The sequence below is a fragment of the Eubalaena glacialis genome, chromosome 1 (genome assembly GCF_028564815.1).
Source record: "Eubalaena glacialis isolate mEubGla1 chromosome 1, mEubGla1.1.hap2.+ XY, whole genome shotgun sequence".
Lineage (NCBI taxonomy): Eukaryota > Metazoa > Chordata > Mammalia > Artiodactyla > Balaenidae > Eubalaena > Eubalaena glacialis.
The window spans coordinates 194,331,723-194,353,996 of record NC_083716.1 but is presented as its reverse complement, the minus strand read 5'-3'; the positions used below and the strand labels follow the sequence as shown (position 1 = coordinate 194,353,996).

The 22,274-nt window shown below is 34.6% G+C and overlaps 1 protein-coding gene across 3 annotated transcripts in view; it reads right to left on the bottom strand.

Moving 5' to 3' along the window:
• GULP1 (GULP PTB domain containing engulfment adaptor 1) overlaps positions 1-22,274 on the bottom strand; it is a 258,080-nt gene that overhangs the window by 149,785 nt on the left and 86,021 nt on the right. For 2 of the 3 annotated variants that reach the window (XM_061203132.1, XM_061203115.1), the window contains exon 2: positions 17,774-17,900. The gene's annotated coding sequence lies outside the window, so the exon portion shown is untranslated. Of the gene's footprint in view, positions 1-17,773; positions 17,901-19,250; positions 19,304-22,274 lie in introns of those variants that run through there. The other variant, XM_061203123.1, reaches the window with a different exon arrangement.

Sequence of the window (22,274 nt, the reverse complement as noted above, 5' to 3'; positions counted from 1 at the left end):
TCAAGACTAAAAAAAGCAAGATTGTTACGACCTGAAAGGACTTACCAATTGAGTCCTAAAACTCAATGTCTAGCCTTGTGATTTGTTGTAATCAATCTGAGAAAAGACCCAGTGTCCTTGTACTTTACTTACTCCAGTCCAGTCGCCTTAGTTAACCTCTGGTTGGCATTTCCCTTTGTAAAAAAGTGAAATGTATATGTATATAATTTACATACCATAGAGCTCACTCATTTAAAATACACAATTCAGTGGTTTTTAGAATATTTACCAAGTTGTGCAACCATCACCATAATCTAATTACATTTATGCAGAACATTTTTATCACCCCAAAAAGATCTCTCAAAGGAAGAACAGAAGAAAGAAAGGGAAAAAGAGGAAGAGAGAGAGAGAAGTAAGTAAGGATGAGAAGAGAAAAGCTACATAGAAAGAATTTCATTTAAAAGAGTGAAAATAATGCTTACAAAAAATAAAAATTAAAAAAAAAACACTGGAAATATAAATTCAATAAAATTTTAAAAGTATATTTCTCACTTTATTCTAGATGCTTATATCTTTCCTTCCTTTTTCATAATTAATATTATTAATTAGTCACAGGATGGGCAGAAGTTTCCTGGAATAGGGCTTTGTGTTCTAAAATAGAGCACTGGGGCATCTTGATTTAGTTGTATCACTTTGCAAACCGAGAAATTCACTTTTAACTGAGAGTGGTTGCACTCATTCAATGTTACCTTGAGGAATTTTGAAATAATGAAGGTATTTTTGTAACTGAGGCAGTGAGACTGTAACTAGGGACTCTCATCTCCTCAGCATTATTCCAACTCTATTTCTTACTTATGATATGGCTGTGACTTTATGCTTACCATACCTGACTTCTACCCTAGACCACCACTAACTTAGCTTAGCTTGCTGCTAATGGAAAAAGCTGATGATGCCTATCAAGACTGAAGATTAGTTCTATCTGCTTCACCTTTGTCTTTGTCCCTTATTTCTTGCTTTTCAGGACTAGCTAGCCAGAGATTTCTGACTTAGATAATGTTCCGGCTGCAAGCAAGACTTGATGGCTACCTGGAACCATGTGACCAAGACATCATCTCTGAAAATACAAGATTGCCCCCTCTCCAGCTTGTAGCCCTTTCTTTTCCCTATGTAATCTCTCAGCCAAACCTGGGGAATTGGGAGTTGGTTCTTTGGGACATGAGTCCACCTTCATCCCAGGATTACTGGCTTCCTCAACAAAGCTATCTTTCCTTTTGCCTACCACTTGTCTCTCAGTATTGTATTCTTGAGCAATGAGCAGCCAAACCTGAGTTAGGTAACATTTCCCTTTAATTCTTACTATAACACTCATTTTCAGGACTCAATTGGAAAGTCCTTTCAGGGTCTTAACAATCTTGTGCTTTTTAGTCTCCTGATGGAAGAGATGGACTTGCAATCAGAAGACTGGAATCAGCTGCAGCTTTAATTCACCCCTATTCAACTACTCTTTCTTTTCTAAGGTCATGTTCCAGGTTCTTCTATTCTTTCTTCTCCAATTGCAAACAACTTTTTTCTCTGATTTGCTCTACACTGACAAAGGATTTAGACAGACATTAACATTTCATCTAAACATACTTTTCTTTGAAATTTGCTGGTCAGAAGAATAAATGTCACATTCCCCAAATTATCATGGGACTCTTCAAAAAGCCAACTCCCAGGAATTATCATTAAACTTTTCAGTATCTGGGCTACATTTCACAGATGGATATATATAGTCCTGCAGTCTTCTGAGATAAAGTTGCTTTATTACTTAGATCAAATAGATTTTATCTGAGATCATGTTAGCTGGCCCTGAGATATAGAAACCATAGTAGCCTTCATGCTACAGTCTTTAAAAAAAAGTCCCCCAAATGTGCCCTTTGCTCTTGTCTGCAAAATACACAATTTCCTTAGATTTACTCCTTATTCTATCAGAGGCTCCAATGAACTATATGAAGAAAATTCTCCAGATCATATTAATCTATAGCAAGGAATCTTGGTTATTTGCAAAGCAATCTGAGACTGTGAAAATGAAGCAAGTGAATTTTAAGTTCTTAAATACTGCTAAAGTCATTTTTAAACACTGCATTTGAACATCTTAAGACTCATCCGACATGATAAAATATATACTCCTGATATAATACTATGCCATAAAACCAAGAATTATAATTTATTACAAAGGAGTTATAACACCACTTATTCACTCTGTTAGAATCCTGTTTTATAATAATAAAACAGTCATGCAAATTAATTCCACTTAAGAAATTATAAATTAGTCTAATTATATAAAGTTTGTTTTTTGAAGAGATCAGAACTATTTCTGTCATTGTGTGATTTAAAAATTTACACAGATTCAAACACATAAATTGAAATCATTTTCCTGTCACAAGTATTATTTTAGAATAGAACAAAATTACAAGCCCCTGACACATTACAAAAACTCCTTTTAATGATTACAGTGTTGAGTTCTAAGAGGAATTGCCAAGCTAATGACATATTAAGCCTTTCCAGCTTCAGCATTCTTTTGAACACTCTGGGAGGGCAAGCATCTTATTTGTCAAATCCTTCACTTAGTTCTTGCTAAATTAAGCTCTAAAAAATACACAAATAACTTTTTTTGCAATGAAGATTACTGAAGTGTTATGATTTCGAATACCTGCCTACTGGCTAGAATCATACTAATAAGTCATAAAACTGATTTGTCTAATGGTTACACAGCTGTAGTCAATCTTCCAATTTAAAAATATATTTATATGGCTTCTTTGTAAAGAAAATGACAGAATTCAGTAAAGTAGACATATAACAAAAACTGGTCACCAACTAGAAGCATATAAAAATCAATCAATACCTAAAAATATTTTCTTTATATTATAAAACACTAACAAGTTTATTTTAATACATTAAAAAAATTTAGTGTTTAATCAAGCAAACTGAAACAGGAACATGTCTCAACAGATACAATAACTGACTTATATAATATGATTTATTCCCCAAATAGTCATTTTAACATTTAGTCATAATTAGTGCATAAGGTAAAAGTATAGATTTTTAAATTATTAATTTCTTTTATTTAGAGACAATGTCAGAGAATTTGAAAATCTAAAAAATACGTAAAAGGGATAAACAGACTTCTCTCAAGAAATACTCCGTCTTTAAAAGTAGTAACAAAAGTATCTTTCAATCATTCAGTCCCTTATTTAAGCAATATTTACTGTGAATTGATATTGTGGATGATATTGTAATACAAGCGAACAAGACAGAATTAACCTATACCCGATGGAGCTGATACACTATCAGGGAAGACAGAAATTGGAGAAAAAAAAAATTGAACACATAATGAGAAGAAAAAAAAATATCTAGGGCACTAAGGTGGCATATTATAAGAAAACCTTAACTAGTGTAAAAAAAATCAAGGGGTCCTTTTTGGAGGAAGTAATGTTTAAACTACAATTTGAAAGATATAAGTGAAGTTTACCAAGCAGAAGGAACAGGGTGTGCAAAGGTCTGAAGGTGTGCAAACATGGCATTCGAAAAACTGAAAACAGGCCAATAAGGATGAAGAGTGGAGAAAAGGGGAAGCAATGACAACAGACAGAGCTGAAAAGATGAGACCAGAAGAAACCTGTTGGGCACATTAAGCCTTGTAATAGGAAGCAACTGAAGTTGGCTGGGAGATATTAAATCTGCATGTAAATTTACATATTAATATATGCATACTGCTGAAGTAAATACTAGAAGAGTTAAAAAGCTGTTGCTTGTAGCTCAGGCAAAAGATGATGGTAGAGAAACAAGGTTGTCTCTGAGATTGGAAGCAAGTGAATGTCTTATATTTTAAAAGTTTGAAAGACAAGATTTAGTGTCTGAAAGTAAGGGGATGTGGAAGACAAAGTAATCACAGAATTAAGGCTTTAGCAGCAGTGTGAAGCCCCAGTAGATCTGGAAGAGTGGACTAGTTCTAGGAAACAGATACAGGTCTTCCAGTCAAAGAAAAGCTGCCTTACCTGACTTGGTACAGTTTTAGATTAACTGTTTAATCAAATTTGCTGTTCAAGGAGCTTAAGCCCTTCATGAAAACTGAAAGATGATTGGAAACCTATACAAAGACCTCAAAGTGAAGGGTGAAAGCATGATGCTTTTGCATTTAAATGTACATTGGATTTATCATCAATAAAAACAAGGAACTGTTATAAAGTATTTATTAAAGATGAAAACAAACAACATAATATTTAATTGGGTTTTGTCAAATCTCCATCATTTTCTTATAAAATTGGGGACATAAATCCTGATCCAACAACATGGAATTACTGCCGAGGAAAGATAAATGATAATCAAGGTGAACTCTAAGAAGCACCAAAAAGCAGATTAAAAAAATGAGCATAATTTGCTTATAAGGCTGACTGAAAATTTTGTTGTAGCAATTTGCAAGTATGAAATATTTAAAATCATAGCATCAGGCATCTCTAAACTACAGCTTGTATCTATTAGGTGGTTAAGGAGAGAGTACATATTATCCTGAGACAAAAAAACAACAAAATACCTCAGGAGGAAAATGCTTCTTAGTATTGGAGTATTGGAAGAGAATCATTGAATCATGCCAATTAATATCCTGCACATAAATTGATGTTCTGTTTCAAACCCAGCAGCAATTCAAGTTCAAGTCAGCAATCTTCTGACCTGAGTTGTCACAGAAAATTCATAGAAAATGCTCTAATACATAGTTGCAGACTTATTAGCCAAAAACATTATCAGTGACTATAAGCAGTAACGTAGCCCTATCTTGGGTGTTGCCAACATGTGAACACACCTGGCTAATTCTATAAAAATAACAGAAACAGTTCAATATGTGATCAATAAAACTTGTAGATACAGAAAGGTTATGCGTAAGATACTGATCTATGAGTAACCTCTCAAAGAGAGCCCAAACTGTATCCTTAATATAAGTGTTCCAGGGCTTCCCTGGTGGCGCAGTGGTTGAGAATCTGCCTGCCAATGCAGGGGACACGGGTTCAAGCCCTGGTCTGGGAAGATCCCACATGCCGCGGAGCAACTAGGCCCGTGAGCCACAACTACTGAGCCTGCGCGTCTGGAGCCTGTGCTCCGCAACAAGAGAGGCCGCGATAGTGAGAGCCCCGCGCACCGCGATGAAGAGTGGCCCCCGCTTGCCGCAACTAGAGAAAGCCCTCGCACAGAAACGAAGACCCAATACAGCCAAAAAATAATAAATAAATAAATTAAAAAAAATATATATATATATATAAGTGTTCCAGCAACATGAAGAGACAGACCAATCCACAATGAACAGGAATAGACATGTGTGAAACTTTGAGGAGCATAGGAAGATAACCAACAATTTGAAGTAAGGGATGGGGTTGGACAGAAGCCAGAAGAGAGAATGGCCTAGCTGTCCTTGTCTATCGATGGAAGCGAGGAGGGATGGATAGTTAAATCCACAGATACAGAGGTGGAATTTAACCTTCACACAGTCCATGCTTCTGTATATTGTTCATGGACACCTCTATGGCGTCTTTCTTATTATGAATATATCCTTTTGTACTTGAATGGGAATTTCAAACTATAAAATGTGGGCACTGTCTGAAGCCTAACAACTTCTACATATTGGTCAGATTTATCTGTAAGACATTAGTTTGCAGTTATTTAATGACTTCATTACATTTTCCATTATTATTTTATTTTTAAAAAATAAGCAAAAAACTGAAAACGCAGGTTCTATTTTTAAAGAACTTCCTCAATTCAAGGCCATGGAAATTGAGAAGGAAGAGGCTGCAGTAATGTTCTTGCACTGGAATGTAAGCCCAGAAGAGCAGGGGTTTTGTCTATTTTTTTTCCTACTGAAGCCACAGTGCCTAGAACAGTGCCAGGTACCTGGTGGTGGTTCCCTAAATATTTGCAGAATGGAAGAGGGAATGAATGAATATAATCTCAGATCATGACTAAGTAGCACAGGTCCACACTGAGACCACCAATTCCAGCAACTTAAAAGTACCTGCCTAGGAAAGCTAGAATAATGTCCTCAAATGCCCGTATCTACATTCTCACCCTTGTAGGCTTGAGGCAGGGAGAATCGAGACAAAGTACAAGAAGTAGCCAGATCTTACACTGCATTGGTACGCATCTGATATTATTTCTGAAAATATCAGCAATATGCACCTTTAATAACATTTATTAAGAAGTACTGTGAGATGCTCAACATCGCTAATCATCAGGGAAATGCAAATCAGAACCACAATGAGATATCACCTCACATCTTTCAGAATGGCTATCATCAAACAAGAACACAAATAACAAATGTTGGCAAGGACGTGGAAAAAAGGGAACCCTCGTACACTGTTCGTGAGAATGTAAATGGGTGCAGCCACTGTGGAAAACGGTATGAAAATTTCTCAAAAAACTAAAAATAGAACTACCATATCACCCAGCAATTCCACTCCTGGGTACATATCCGAAAAAAACACACTAATTCGAAAAGATACATGCACCCCAAAGTTCATAGCAGCATTATTTACAATTGCCAAGATATGGAAGCAATCTAAGTGTCCATCAACAGATAAACGGATAAAGAAGATATGGTATATATGTATATACATTGGAATACTACTCAGCCATAGAAGAACGAAATTTTGCTATTTGCAGCAACATGGATGGACCTGGAGGGCATTATGCTAAATGAATTAAGTCAGACAGAGAAAGACAAATACTGTATGATATCACTTATATGTGGAATCTAAAAAATACAACAAACTAGTGAATATAACAAAAAAGAAGCAGACTCACAGATATAGAGAACAAACTAGTGGTTACCAATGGAGAGAGGGAAGAGGGGAGGGCCCATATAGAAGTGGACTTTTAAAAATATATGTTAAATAATACATATTATTGTCTATATTCATGCATCATACCAAATCATACTGACTAGTTACTGAAATAGCTTGATTCTGTACTACTGAAAACATTGATGACCCAGCAATTTTGCAAGTTGGAAAAAACAAAGGACTCCAAAAGATTCCATGTTTCCTCAGCATTATACTTACGGGTATCAGGGGTAGAGGAAAAACATGTTCAACACCTTTTCAACACTAACTTAAAGGGTGTGTTTGCAATGAAATATTAAGAATATGACTGGAAATCTGTTAGGCTTGGGAATAATAGGTTAATAAAGTTAAATCACATTATATCTAGGTTTGGCAATGGAAAGAAACAAGCCAGTGCTAAAAAGCTAAAAATCTACAGTATAACCTTGGAATAAAAACAATGAAAATATTTTTGTTACTATTTGGAAACTTCCAAAGCTCAGAAGACAGAAAAAACATTCTTTATGCCCTACCACACAGATAGACCCAGGCACAATGCTCTCTATTTCTAGAATAAATATCCAGTCATTATAAAAGACTGACAAAATAGAGTGCCCTCTGCTACTTTTTAAAGTGGGTTCAATCTATTTCCTAAATGAGGGTTGGGATGGAGAAAATGTGCACTCTTTACTTTTTTGCATTCCAATACTTTGTTTTTTATCATAGTTTATTTTCTTCAACATTGTTTATATTGTCCCTGAGAAGTGAGAATAAACAGTGAGAAAAAACAGCTCAAACTCTACTCAGAGAATAAACGTCTCAAACTCTACACAGACAAAAAAGTTTTCTCCCTGTTGTTAAGCTACACTTATCAGAAAATAACTTACTGAAACTCTGATTATGACAATATTTGAGACTGAAATATTTTCTATGGTTTTAGTGTTGAAATATTTGACGATGTTATAATGTAAAAATTATACATCATATTGTAATTTTGAAAAGAATTATGCAAAAAGAAACCAAAGAAGGCAGCATTCTCAAAAAATAATTTGTTTTGTTTTGGAGCGATATAATGACCTTTGTCCTCCATCTTCATTCCTGATTTTTAACACTATTTCTAACATTTCAAAGATACAGTGGAATTTTAGGTTGAAATAGTTCTCATCTATGCTTTGGCCTAGTTGAAATGTGAAAGGAATATGATCAAGTTTTTACTTCACTTGATTTCTGCTTTACTCTCTTCTATTCAAGGAATACCTCTCCCATCCCTCACTGTTACATGTTAATTGCACTGTGCTTACTTTATTAACTCTTGTTATCTCACTCCTGTAATCTGTCTTCAAAGAGAGTGAGGGAAGAAAGGGTAACTTTGGTAGTAGAGTTCCCTGATTCTCCTCATCGTTGCTAATATCTGAACACTTCACTGTTTTCCTCTAATCCGAACTCACATCCTCCGTGTCCAGACCACAAAAGATAAACAGGGCTTCTGCAGGTTTGAATACTTGACTAAGCTCCTCTGCTGTACCACAACTAAGCAACTACCTACTCATCCCTGAACTCAAGGCTTCTCCAGGAATCTGGAACCTACCATTTCTGAGAATGGCACATTCTTAGTGCCACACCCACCTTTGGTAAGGGTCCTCCCCAGGGCATATCTTGAGTTGTGGCTTCCTTCTCAAATCTGACACTGCATCCTTTTTTGAATTTCTCATACTTTTTGGTCTATTGAAGGTTCTCTGATTTATTTTCTAACACAGTTCTGTAATGAATTATATATATTTATTTTCTGTTCTATCCAGGGATAGATATTATCCAGTGGGATATTACTGTGTGTGCTTGGTTTATCATAAAGAATAGAAAATTTGTAATTTTCCTCTCGAAATAAAATTTAATATCAAGTATAAGCTTAAATTATCAAAGGGGATATCAAAAACTCTTTTAATATTCTCATTACCCTGAAAAATTAACTATTGCTGTTTGTATCAGTGTTATCTTAGAACAAAGAACTAATGTTTTACTTTCTCAAAATGATGTTTTCATCCTTTCTAGTTAAACAAAATAAGAGATTTATCTTTGAATCTCTTTATACTAGAAAACATGTAAATAAAACTATAAAACAGAATATGAGGTAAGAGAAGAGTTAAGGGATCTGAAATAAATGAAATATGAGGAGAATGAGAGGTACAAAAATATGGGAGAAGATGAAATATGTAACGTGTCTAGCAGAGAGCTGTATGTCAGATCTTCCCACTAGAAGAAGACAAGGGAATACTGACGAAGTGCTTGATATTTTTGGATTAAAATACTTTCTCTCATGTTAATCTACGTCTTCTTCATGCAGTAGAGTGTAGTGGATAAAATAAAGACTCTACCTGGGTTCTAATCCCCTCTCTACCATTTGATCTTGGGCAAGTTTACTTTACTACTTTCTGCCTAAGCTTTCTCATCTGTAAACTGAGTTTCCTACCTCAAAATATCCCTATGAGGATTAGATATGTTCATTTGTAAGGACAGCTTAAAATGGTGCCTGACACTAAACAACATGTAAGTGTTAGCCATAATAATTCATATTATTAAAGTTGCTAGGACTGCCATGGCAGATTTTTAATTCTCAGGCGTTTAGAAAACTCTTCTCAAGAATGGGAGAGTGGAAGGGAGAAACAAACTCCAAGCAAGTAGATTCTCCAGTAGAATTTCAGGTTCATAGTCCTAATTAAGTTAAATTTTACATAGGACAAGTCACCTAAAATATTTTTGGGATAGGCTAACTAAATGATATAAGGGATATAAACCTGCTTTAAAAAAGTCACTCTCCACTGAAATGTAAGTGCACTTTTTTATTATAATTATTGTTATCTATTTTCTTATAAAATAATTAACCAAGAAATGTATTTCTAGTATATCTATTACTAGAGTTTATTCAAAACTGTTTTTAAAGAAAGAAGGTCTGCCTACTTTATAGTCATTAGCAAGTAAAATGTTTTAACTCTGAACTATCCTTAAACAGCAAAATATTTATTCATCATCCCAGGTCAGGATTAGCAAATAATTTTATCGACGAATCAAAGTAAACAATGTTATTTAAGCAACTAACAAAATTTTGAAAAAAAAAAAACCTCCCACAGAAGTTATCAAATGATTTTCCTAATTGCAAGTACTAGCCAGCATTCGGCCTTTTATAAACTTTATTAAGAGACTTTAATTAAGCTGTATTATCTCTTGATAATCACAAAAAAAGAAAATAGCCTAAAGATGACGTGAGAGTTTTAATTGCCCCGTCACATCATCCAGTATGTGTTAATGGACTAGTTGTTTAATATTCTGAAACTGGGTGGAAAAAAACAGAAGAACATGCAAATATGTTCTGTTCTCACAGCACGACCCTTGATATGTAAAGTAGATTTAATAGTAAAGCTCTAATTTTGCATTCCAGAAACCTAAATACCACTTCAGTCTTACAAAATTAGTAAAATCTTCACAGGAATGTTATGTCTAATCACCTTACATAAGGCAACCTGGCATTACTGATGATAACTTACATAAAAGGATCAATTTCTATGTTCTTTAAATTGCTCATTCACTGACATGGTTTTCAAAATCAAGTGAAAAATGCTTTCAATCCAAATGTATTTCCTATTTTATGTCCAAAAGTAGAAGTTTTTCCCCTGATTTATCCAATGGCTACTTAACCAAACTGAGGATGTGCAATCCATATCCCCATACATATTTCAAGATATTTTATGAAATACCTGGCTCAGGTGGTATAATTCTTTATTCACTCACAAGTCTTTTTTCCTCCTAAGTCAAAAGATACCCAATCCTTGAAATCAATTACTTATTTTTAAAAACATTGTGCTATGAAAATCTTATTTCCGGTATATTTTATGTGCTAAGATTTACCAAAAAATGCTTTTTCCCCCTCGTTATAAAAGTAGTACATGCTCATTGGACCCACTATATTTTAAAAATGTTAGAAAGAATAAAATTAAAGTCACCTAGGAATAACCACTGCTAACATTTAGATGCATTTACTTTTAGTGTTTAATATTAAAGGTTGCCAGGTATACAGAGTGTTGAGATCTTACTGTAGATACAGCTGTGTGTCCCAGTTTCACTTTTTTCACTTTCTTTCTTTTTGCATTTTATAATGGTTATTCCCTCAGTGGCACCCCACTACATTCAGGATAATGTCAAACTCCTTACACGTTCCCTTATCATCTGTCCCATTTAACCTCTTCACCATCCTTTCTCCTCTCCACCTCTTGTCAGCCAGCCCCGTCTACTCTTTGCTCTAGCTGAACTGAACTACTGATACTTTCAGTTCTTCCAATGAACTATGCTTCCTCAAAAATCCTGGGAGGGTCCATTATACATCCCTTTCTTTCTGCTGAACATCCACCCTCAGTTAGACATTTCCTTCAGGTAGGCTTCTCTAACATACCCTGCGTCTAGGCCCAGGGACCCTGCTAGGAATACCAACAGTATCATGTACCCTCCCTATAGTGGGTTAAACACCATCTCCCCAAAATTCATGTTCCCTCAGAACCTCAGCGTGTGACCTTATTTGGAAATAAGGTCTTTATAGATGTAATTAGTTCCGGATCTTGAGGTAAAATCATTCCAGATTTAGGATAGGCCCTAAATCCAATGACTGGTATTTTTAGAAGAAGAAGAGAGGACACACCCAGAGACACACAGGGAAGAAGGCCACGTGAAGATGGAGCCAGAGATTGGAGTTAGGCTGCCACCCGCCAAGAAAGACCATCAGCCACCAGAAGCTGAAAGAAACGAAGCAGGATCCTCCCCTAGAGTCTTTGGAGGACACGTGACCCTGCTGACACTTAGGTTTCAGACTTCTAGCTTCTAGAATTTTTGTTGTTTAAGGCCACCCAGTTTGTGGCTCTTTGTTACTGTAGCCCTAGGAAACTAATACAGCTCCCATTCTAGACTTCCTGCAATATATTAATTGTTGCACATAATTCAATTGTCACTAGACTATAAGCTCTGTGCAAAGCCACGACTAATTCTATTGTTTATAGTTTTATTTTCATTGCTTAGGACAGCACTTGGCACATGACAGACAATAAACATATGTATTAAAAAAAGAACAAATAAATTTTTGAAACCTGAGCAACACTATTATTTAATCTATGTTAATTTTACTGGTAAAATCTTTATTATTTGAGCTTTTTGCCACTAGAGTTTGATGGCTTTCGAATGACAGTTCCGAAGAAAGGTTTTAGAAACATCTACTGTTTTTACTTACCCTACATAGACTTCCCAACCTGGTCCCAAAACGTTGAAATTCTTTTGGGGAACCTACCTTCTCCACATGTTGGCAGTCTCGGGAGAATTGTTAATCAAGTGCCATGGTTCCTGGCTGAGGGCCAATGACTGAGACCCAGCCATGCACACTGGCTTTGTGAATGTGTGAGGAATAGCATTAAACCACAGTATTGGTCCAGATTTAGCTCCATGGCAGTACGCTTCACAGTCTCTCTCCACTTGCTGCTTTCTGGATCCCCGGAAACGCTCTGGCTCCTGTCTTTCCTGAGAACTGTTTTTCTGATTACCCTCTGATTCTATGAGCTACCTCATATCCTTTCAACAAAATGCTTTTTTTGCTTAAAGTACTCAGAACTAGTTTCTGTTACTTGCAAACTAAGAACTGTAATTGATAGAGACTCTTCAAATGTAGATGTGATTACTACATAACAGATTGCTTGTATAAATAGGTTTTGACCATCACAGATAGTCACTTGATCAAAAAGTTTCCAGTTTAGATTGTCAGGCCACTGAGCTGATGAACTATGCAATTCAAAACTCACGATTTACCAATTTCCTTCTCTCTTCATTCAGTGCACATAATTATGTAAATCCTATACTTTTCCCTCATTTATTTCTGTCTTCATGTGTAAAAAATATCCTTTTTAAAGATTTTTTTATTTTTCACTAAACTAAATTTTCTCAATGTAAAATCATGCTCTAAAAGCAAAGTAAATCATTTTATAAAGAATGTTACCTCTTAGGAAACCTTCGGAGGTCAAAAAAAAACCCAGAATGTTACCTCTAAATAATTGAAGGCTTTGATATAATATATAATACCCTCATAGCATGAATAATTAGTTTACACTAAAAAGCCCATAGTTTACCACTTTGCAACATAGAGACTAACATACTTGATTAAAAACTACTTTCCCAGTTTTCACTATTTCATTCAAATAGCAATTAATATATGAATAAACCATTCATTACAATTACATATTGCATTAATATTCAAAACATTTTTTCCTTTAAATCTCTTCGTTAAATGAAAATTAATATTAACATTATACAGATAAAGATTAATTTGAATATCATTACTTATTAGAATAGCAGTTTGGTTTACACATACAGATGTACTGAATATAAATTTTTAACGTACAACCAAAGGTCAGGGAAAGCAAAACGTCTTTCTTCAATCTCTTCGAATGGCTTAAAGATTATTTCCTTTGGTATTTAAATGCTGATCAAACAGAATACATCTCCTGAATAGGATTTGAATTTGCTCTCCACTGAGGGATTTCCCTAGAGGCTCTCTTCAGACAAGAGTGCCATTAGTCTTACTTATTACAACCAAAGGGGGCAAAAGAAATGATACTTCTATTTCCTTTCTGCTACTTTCTTAACACTGCATCACATTTTTGTTATCTATTTATTCTACTCCTCACTATCTTGAACAACTAACTGCATCATTCCATACACTTCCCGCCTAATATACTGTAATGTCTGTGAAGAGATGTACCTTTTAACACTCCTAAAAGCTTAAAAACACATCATAGCCTCATTAAAATCTAAACTTCACTTAGAACTTTCTCTTTTTGTCACACTTTCTTGACCTTCTACTTCTTCTTCTACTTCTGAACATACCTTTGCCTTTATCCTACACTTAAACTATCTAGTCTTGCTCCATCACTAGTCCATAGTTTTCCTTTTTCTTTCATTTGTTTCCATCTTAGATGAGTCTGTACGTTTAGCCCTTTTACTGATGTTTCAGGCCTCTTCTCCTCTCTTCATCCTTCATCTCTTTCATCTTTAACTTTAGTTTACGACAGATGAAAACCTATTCTGTTATGGCCATTATATTAGACATTCTGCTGGGTGCTTTGGATATAAAAACAAACATCTATCTGAATCCTGGAAAAAGAGAATCCCAGACAAAGGCAAGCAAAAATAAAGAACATAATATATCTGGAAAGTTTTATACAATTTTATAGATCTATATTAAGGAATGATTAAAGATACAGTTTGGCTTTTAGGAAGTCAAGAGCTAGATCACAAACTAGAACTTTTTCTTGAGAATGTTAATAATAATGGGAATTATGTAACTCCATTTGAGTTTTCAAAAGCCACTTTGCAGGGAAAGGTTTGAAGGAAAAAAAGCTCACAAACAGACAGACCATTTAGGGGCTATACTGCTACTTCTAGAAAGACATAATAGAAGCCCACAAACAGTAGGAGAGAGATTGAAAAGAAAGGGATAGATGATAAAAATTTAAGAAACAGAATGAAAAAGACTGGTTAATCAATTAAGGGCTATAAATATTAAGAAAAAAGTCGAAATTCAAATTAACTCTAAGTTTTCCAATTTGATTATCCAAAATGAGCAGTAATTCTAATTAGAGAGGTGGGAAAAACAGAGAAAGATCATGATTTTTTTTTTTTTTTTTAAAAGATCATGATTTTTAAGAATGTGAGATAATGAGTCTAATGTCTGGCCTGTAGAGTTTGGTCCATCTACACAGATGTGTCAAACAAAGATCAAGCAAATGGAGGCATTCAGAAATCTGATAGAATAGACAGACTCTCAGATGGCTTCCAAAGATCTCTGCCTCCTGATATTCATACCCTTTTGTGACCCCCTCCTCTTAGATGCTGGCTGGACGTAGGACTCATTCTAAAATATAGAAGACTGCAGAAGGGGTGGTATATTAGTTTCTTGTGGCTTCCATAAGAAACTACCACAAACTAGGTGACTTAAAACAACAGAAGTTTATTCTCTCATAGCTTTGGAGGCCGGAAGTTTGAAATCAAGGTGTCAGAAAGACTACACTTCCTCTGAAGGCTCTAAGGGAGATTTTATTCCTGCCTTTTCAGGGCCTGGTGGCACCAGGTGATCCTTGACTTGTGGTTGCATCACACCAGTCCTTGCCCCGTCCTCACAGGAACGTCTCCTTTGTGTATGCCTCATAAGGACACATGTTACTGGATTTAAGGCTCATCTAGTTAATCCAGGATGTTCGCACTCAAGATCCTTAATTTAATTACATCTACCTTTGTAAGTCTTTACTCTTTTTCCAAATAATGTCACATTCACAAGAAACACAGGTTAGGACTTGAACATATCTATTTGGAGGCCATCATTCAACTCACCACAAATGGGATGACACTTCCTAGATTTGATTATAAAGGAATGTGGTTTCCATAATGGGTGAGGCAGCCCTATAGAGAGAGGCCCTCCATGGCTGAGTCTGGAAGTGGACCCTTCAGCCCTAGTTGAGCTCTGAAAGGACTGCAGCTGCAGTGGGCAGCTTGACTGCAACATCACAAGGGACCTACAGCCAGAGGCATCAGCTAAACTGTACCCAGATTTGTAGCCCACAGAAAACTGTGAGATAATATATAAGCACTGTTTTAAGTGGCTAAGTTTTGAAGTGATTTATCATACAGCAATAGAAACCTAATACGGAACTCACAAAAACATCTAGACTAGGACAGCAATGATTAAAACAAGCCATGGAAATGGATTAAATTTTGCATTTAAGAAATATTTGTGGAGTATCTATGAAACCAACATTGTGGTGAGTTTTATTTAGATTTCAATTTATATCTGTAATGATAAATGACGACCCAATCCTCAAGAATCATAGTCTCAGGAAATGATAGACAAAACCACAATGCATGATATGACCAAGGAATGTAAACAGTGTTAAGGTACATAATATAAGGGAGAAAGACCTGGTCCCGGTTCCAAAAATCAGGAAAGACTTTCTGGAGAAGTTGGATTCTTAACTTCCACAAACTTACCTACTTATAACTATGTGTTAACAAAGTTCCCTTTCCTTCCAACAATGCAAAATTTAAGGCACCTCTAAGTGGTAAGGACAATTTTCCTGTCCATCACACTAAGACGTCTATAATAAATTTATTTAAGCTCTTAGGGCAAGAACATATATCCACTTTTGTGATTGCTGGAAAGGCTAAAGCTAAATTATATATACAGTGGCTATGAATAAAATCAGGTCTTTATTTCATATGTTTTGTTTGATGTAACTTATTTTTACTCTTATCATATTTGTACTTTTAAGGAAACTCATACCACTTTTCATAGTAAATAAATGGATTCTCAATTACGTAAGGAATTGCAATGAAATTTCAAAATGCTATGAGTGCTCCAGCAAATGTATGAGCAAAAAGCAGTGAGAGAGCAAAGCAAAACTAAACCTATTATTCTACCATGACAAAAATCCTACTTTTGCTGGTTTTTTCCCCATATCTGTAATGCCACCAACATGCCACTCTTGCCTAAAAGACCCTCTCCTTAACCTCCCACCACTTCAACCACTGCTTTGTTTTTCATTTACACTACTTTCGCCCTAAAGTTTCATTGATTCCTGTTTGAATTCTTGCAAAGTTTAGAAACACTGCTTCTAGTGTAACCTTGATCAGACTTGATGTCTTTGGGAAAATCACCTCAGTTGATAACCCAGTACCTGCATCTCAATATAACTAGTTACCAGTTAATCTTACCTTGAATATGATTCAATTGTTACGCTGTCATGGTGTATTATATTCCTTTGTTTGCCATGCATGTCTCACCCACTATACTATAAGAGCCTCAAGAGTGAGGATTATGTCTTCTTCATCTTTTTTTCTACAGTTCCTACCATAGTGCCTGGCAAATAGCAAGTGTTTAAACAGCTGTTGATAAAAATAAAACAGAAAAGCCTACAAATTATTCTCCCTCCTTTTGGGTTTGCTCTCTCTTCATTAGTCTAACACACAAATCACTTCCAGATTAAGCTGCTTAGAATAAAACATGGATCATCTTATTCCCCTGCAACTGTCCCTCATCACATAATGATGAAATATAAATGCCATAGTATAGGAATCCAAATCACAAGAACCTATTTGCCACTACTCTGCTATATCTACCCTATGCTTCCAATTTCCCGAATATCCCCTGGCTTTCTCAGCTCTGTATCTTTACTCCAATTGGCCGTCCATTTAAATGTTCACCTGCCCAAGTGACTAGGTTTGTTAGGGAAACTCGGTTTTGTTAGGGAAAATTTTTGAATGAAAAAATATAAGTCAACGGGTCTATAACTCATTATCACCTTCTGGAGGTAAATTCAGCAATAAGAATAAAAAGCCTTTAAAATATTATAGCCATTGAACCAGTGATGCTAATTTTAGGAACATTTAGCATGCAAAATGAGCACTATGTATATGTATGTATATATAAATATATATATGTAAATTTATCCATAAGGATATTCTCTGAGTAATAAACCCAATCTAAAAAATTTTTTAATCACTTATGTTTATATTAACAGATAACAATGAAAAATATAAAGCATTAATTCATATTCTCAAATAGAACAAAATAGATTTGTTATAAAAATAATAAAGAAATTCAACAAAGAATACGTATATTAGCCTAATGTTGTTTAAAGGAAAAAAACAACAAAGCAAAAATCAAATGCTATAGAACAAACAGGTAACAGAAGTTGTTTTTAGAAAACAGACTCATTCACGATTTCAATTTTATTTTGCTTTTATGTATTTTACCATTTCATATAATAAAACTATCTTTTTAAATAATCAGTACAAAGTAAAAACTTTTTTATAGCTTCAAATCTTTTTTCCAAATGGTATAAGTATATAAACAAGCAATCACTTATTCTTACCTGGGTAGGTATGTTCAAATATAGTTGAAGGAATATGCAGACACTTGACTTTCAATCATACAGTTCCCATCTGAACTTGCCTTCAATTACTTTCTCTCTTGTGTATATCAGATGAAATTACACATAACTAAAAATAAAATTAAAATTGGACTTAGAATTAATCAATAATTGTATTTATGTGTATTTTAATTTAGATATTACAATGCATATTCTAAAATTCCAATTATGTTTCTTGTGAAAGTTCAAGAAAGTTACCCAGTAACAGGAAAACAATGGTAAAGCATGTCATTTTTTTGAAAAGGTAGAGTAACAGATTGTTAGATAAGGGCAAATAGTAGGATTGCTAGATAATGAGTTAAATGTTTTAACTCATGGATATGTTACTATTAAAGAACAGTGATGGCTGGTTGACCATATACCCCCTTTCTCCCTCAGGCTGTAGGACAACTAGGCCCAGCTGTCTCCTTCACTTATTAGCTAATTAGACTAACCAAGCGCATACTCTGTCCCGGATTAAGAAGGTGAAACAGAATTTTAGAAAGCACTGATCTATGTTAACTTTCATTCCACTTCACCTGCTATGGAGAAACATTTAGGTAGCTCACCCTTCTATTTATTCTCATGCTGTAACTAGAACAGACACAGCAGCTAGTTAAGATTCTTACATTTTTATCCCAACACACAAAAGGAAAAAGTCCTTCCAGATGCAACAGCACAAATTATGCCTTCCCTTAATTCCATCATTTCAAATGGACCTCTGACATAAATTCAACAGCAGCAAAAAAAATTCATAGTATTTCTTCTTGCCAAAACAGCAAAAATATGCTTTTTTTTTTTTTTGAGGGGGAGGAGGAACACAAGTACAAAAACATATCTAACTCTTTTGTTGTGTCTCCCTCCATAACTCTGATACAGACCATTGGTAAAGCCAGACCTGTATTCTTGACTTTCTCAAATTATAGACTAAAGACGGATCTCAAATACTTTATTTCTGACTCTTTGTTTGTATCTGAGCCATCTGAATATTCTGAAACTATCTTTTTCTAACTTAGCCACAATTTTCTTTAGAAGCCTGTTTATCTATTTGTTCACCATATTCTTTTTCATTTTCTATCATAACTTTAGAGATAAAGAAAGAAGGGATCTTAGTTTAGGAGGCCCCAGAGGCACATAATTCAAGTAAAAAAAGCTTATTTGGGAGATGCCAAGGGAGTGGGATTATAGGCAGATCATCAATAGCATCTAGCAGAGAAAGCAACGATTGTAAAATCTGAATTAAAATATGAGCAGGGTATATTTTAAGGCCATTTATAGATGTTTTATAATGTTAGTGAAAAAATTGTTTATCTACCCAATGATGCTGTTATTTATTAAATCATATGTATGGTATTCTCTTAGCATTGACTCCTAGGGTATATATAAATGAGACAATTCATCTTATCTTTCCTCAAAATGTAAAGGCTGCATTATCACCTACTTCCAGCTTTAGATATAGATCTGTTCATCCTGGACAGGAAATTTCAAACATGGCACAGCTAAAAGGTAGCCATGAAACTGTGCCATGATTTCCAAAGTGATTAACCAGATCATTTTTTCTCTTTTGTCTGCTTGGGGAAGGGGGAGAAAAAAGGAGACAAAATTAGTTCTTTTTTAGCGTAATGGTTATTTCCTTATTTATTTTGTGCAAATGTTGGTCTAATGGAATGAAATAAGAAAGAAATCACCCAAGATAACATAAGTAACTTTGTTTTAAAAAAAAAAAAACTGTTAAAAAAAAATCCCATTCCAAACAGTATAGCAAAGTAAATATTTACCTTAAAATGGTTAACTCAACTTATCCCCACAGCTTTTATTTCTATCTCAGATTGACTGAAATCCATTCTTACTGTGGAAAATACTTCTCAACCTAGAATATTTTATGCAATGTGACAGCATAAAGAAGAGCACAAAAATACCCACATCAAAAAACAAGAATGAACTTGTGCCTACTTCTATCTTTCTTCTTGCAGGAAAGTGACATATACTCTGAAGTGGATGTATTATTCCACTGTCTGATATGATTAGATTTGTTCATTTAAAGAGCACTTTAAATATTCTTGCAAAAAATTAGATATGCTTATGAGCTGCTCTTTTGAACGTATTTTTATTTTAAAATATAAAATCTTGATTTCCAATGTGAATGATTCTTAAAATTTCAGTATGAACATAACACACTCAATTTTATACTGTTTTGCCACCATTTATTACATATTATGAAATTTGAAGAGTTACATGAAATTAAATGAAGCCAACTGTTTCTTTACCAAAACCTTCATTTTTTTCCAACAGTATTAGTTTAAGAAAACCATTACGAACATTGCAATATGACTAGATGCCTCTATTTGTTAATGCAACACTTGTATCTTTAAATATTCCACACACAACAAAACCAACCTAAACAAACAAGCCAGGTTTAAAGGTATTTTTACTTGTCTTCTTCCTTAAGAAGATGGAACCTGTGAACCATCAGTTTAGAAGTTGTCCAATGAAGAAATTGGTTGGCAGAGGGAACATCATAAGCAAAGGTACAGTAATAAGAAAGAACATGCCACCTTTAAGGACAGGCAAGTGGTCAGGTATATATGATTTGAAAATAGAATGCTTATGAAACTATTTTATAAGACATTTTTGCAGTAAGGTAAGGCCATATCAAGAAGCCTCCTGAATGCCATGCTAAAATTTGGATTTTATCCTAAAGGTGACGTGAGTATGATAAAACAGGGAAGTGGTGCAAGAAAATGTATTTTAGGTCGACCATGTGGTAAATGTGGCTCTGAAGAGACCATGAAAGGGAGAAGGTGAGACAAGTAAATTAGAAATTTGTGTATATTTGTTAAATGGCAATGCAAAATAGAAATAGACTCAAGGCATTCATATTTGTAAGATGTAAGAGGGGAATGGTGCTTGGGATTTAATTTAGGTAAGAAGAGAGCAAGACCAAGACAATCCTGATCCAGGCCTTTCCTATTCTCAGAGATGTCAGTCTGAACCAAGAATTGACATCATTCCTTTTTGTTCCATGTGCATTTTAAGTTCTCCACTCTCAAAATGGTAAAGAGAAAAGTGATAGAGGATGAGACATGACAAACTATTTCAGAATTAATATCAATTTTAAATTTACCAATTTGAAAACAAATTAAATCTAGTTCATTCCTCTACATTTGACATGAAACTTTTAGCAGTGCTTTGAAGCTGTCACCAGCAGGAAATTTTCCTAATTAGAAGAAGTAGGAGAACAATTATCAAGTCATTCACTCTTTCTGCTGCAATCAGTGGAAAACCCAAGCAACTTTCTGTGAAACTTTTGGTTATTATATTTTTCAGTATAAATAGGTTAAGGTAAAGTCTTTGTTCTTTTTAACATTAACTCTTCACAAACTCTGACCTCTCAAATATTTAGAGCCTTTATGTAAAACACAGCATAGGCACTAAGATGAATTCGAAGGAGTGACAACTGGCCACAGACTAAAAATTTACTTGAGTTAATGAATGATGTATGGCAGAGTGAAATTCATACCAGGGTACAGTAACTTTTTAATGCAATAGGAATTTGAAGAGGAAAATACATCTGACTAGGGAAAAGGATGGAAATCTCAGCAATGTTTGGAGGAAAGAGGGGGGAAAAAGAAAAAGAAAGAGCAAGAAAGCCAGAGCAAAACCAAGAGTGAGAGCTAAAGGAGAAAGCATTTCTCCTTCAATCAGTAATCAAAAGTTCTGGGATTTACTCTTATTGAGTCAATAAGGTCACACACACACACACACACACACACACACACACACACACACGTACACATCCCTAATCAGTCACTTGGGGTATAGAATCACTGATGGGCTTAGGCCATTCGAGATACCAATAAGGTCAGTTCTCCTTAGCCACATGGCTACTACACATGATGAAAGATGAGTTCCACCAAGGAAAAGCTGGTCTATTATAAACACAGTGGTAGGGAAATTAACAAATAAACAGTAACTATACATTACATAAATGTAGAAAGAAATAAATGAGATAATCTACAGACAGTGCCCAGCACATTAAAAAAAAGGACCTAGTAATTCAAGACAATTATTTTTACTTATGATGAATTGTTCAAAAGTTCCACACTTTCATACTATAAATAGAACTGCAATACATATCTTCATACATAAATATTTGTGCTCATCTCAAGTTATTCCTTTATTATGGCTTCCTAGAAGTTAAATTACTAGGTGAAAAAGTATTTGATCTTTGAAGTATTTTCTTACATACCACCAAGACGCTTTCTAGAAAGATATATCAAAATAGACTTCCCACCAATGGCAGATGATAATGTTAATTTCAAATCACCCTTTCCAGCAATGATCTTTTTTCTCATCTTTTGACAATTTGTCAAAAAAATTGTCTCTTTTTCTGAAATGTGTACTTTTTTTTTTTTTTGAATTATTTATTTATTTATTTATTTTATTTATGGCTGTGTTGGGTCTT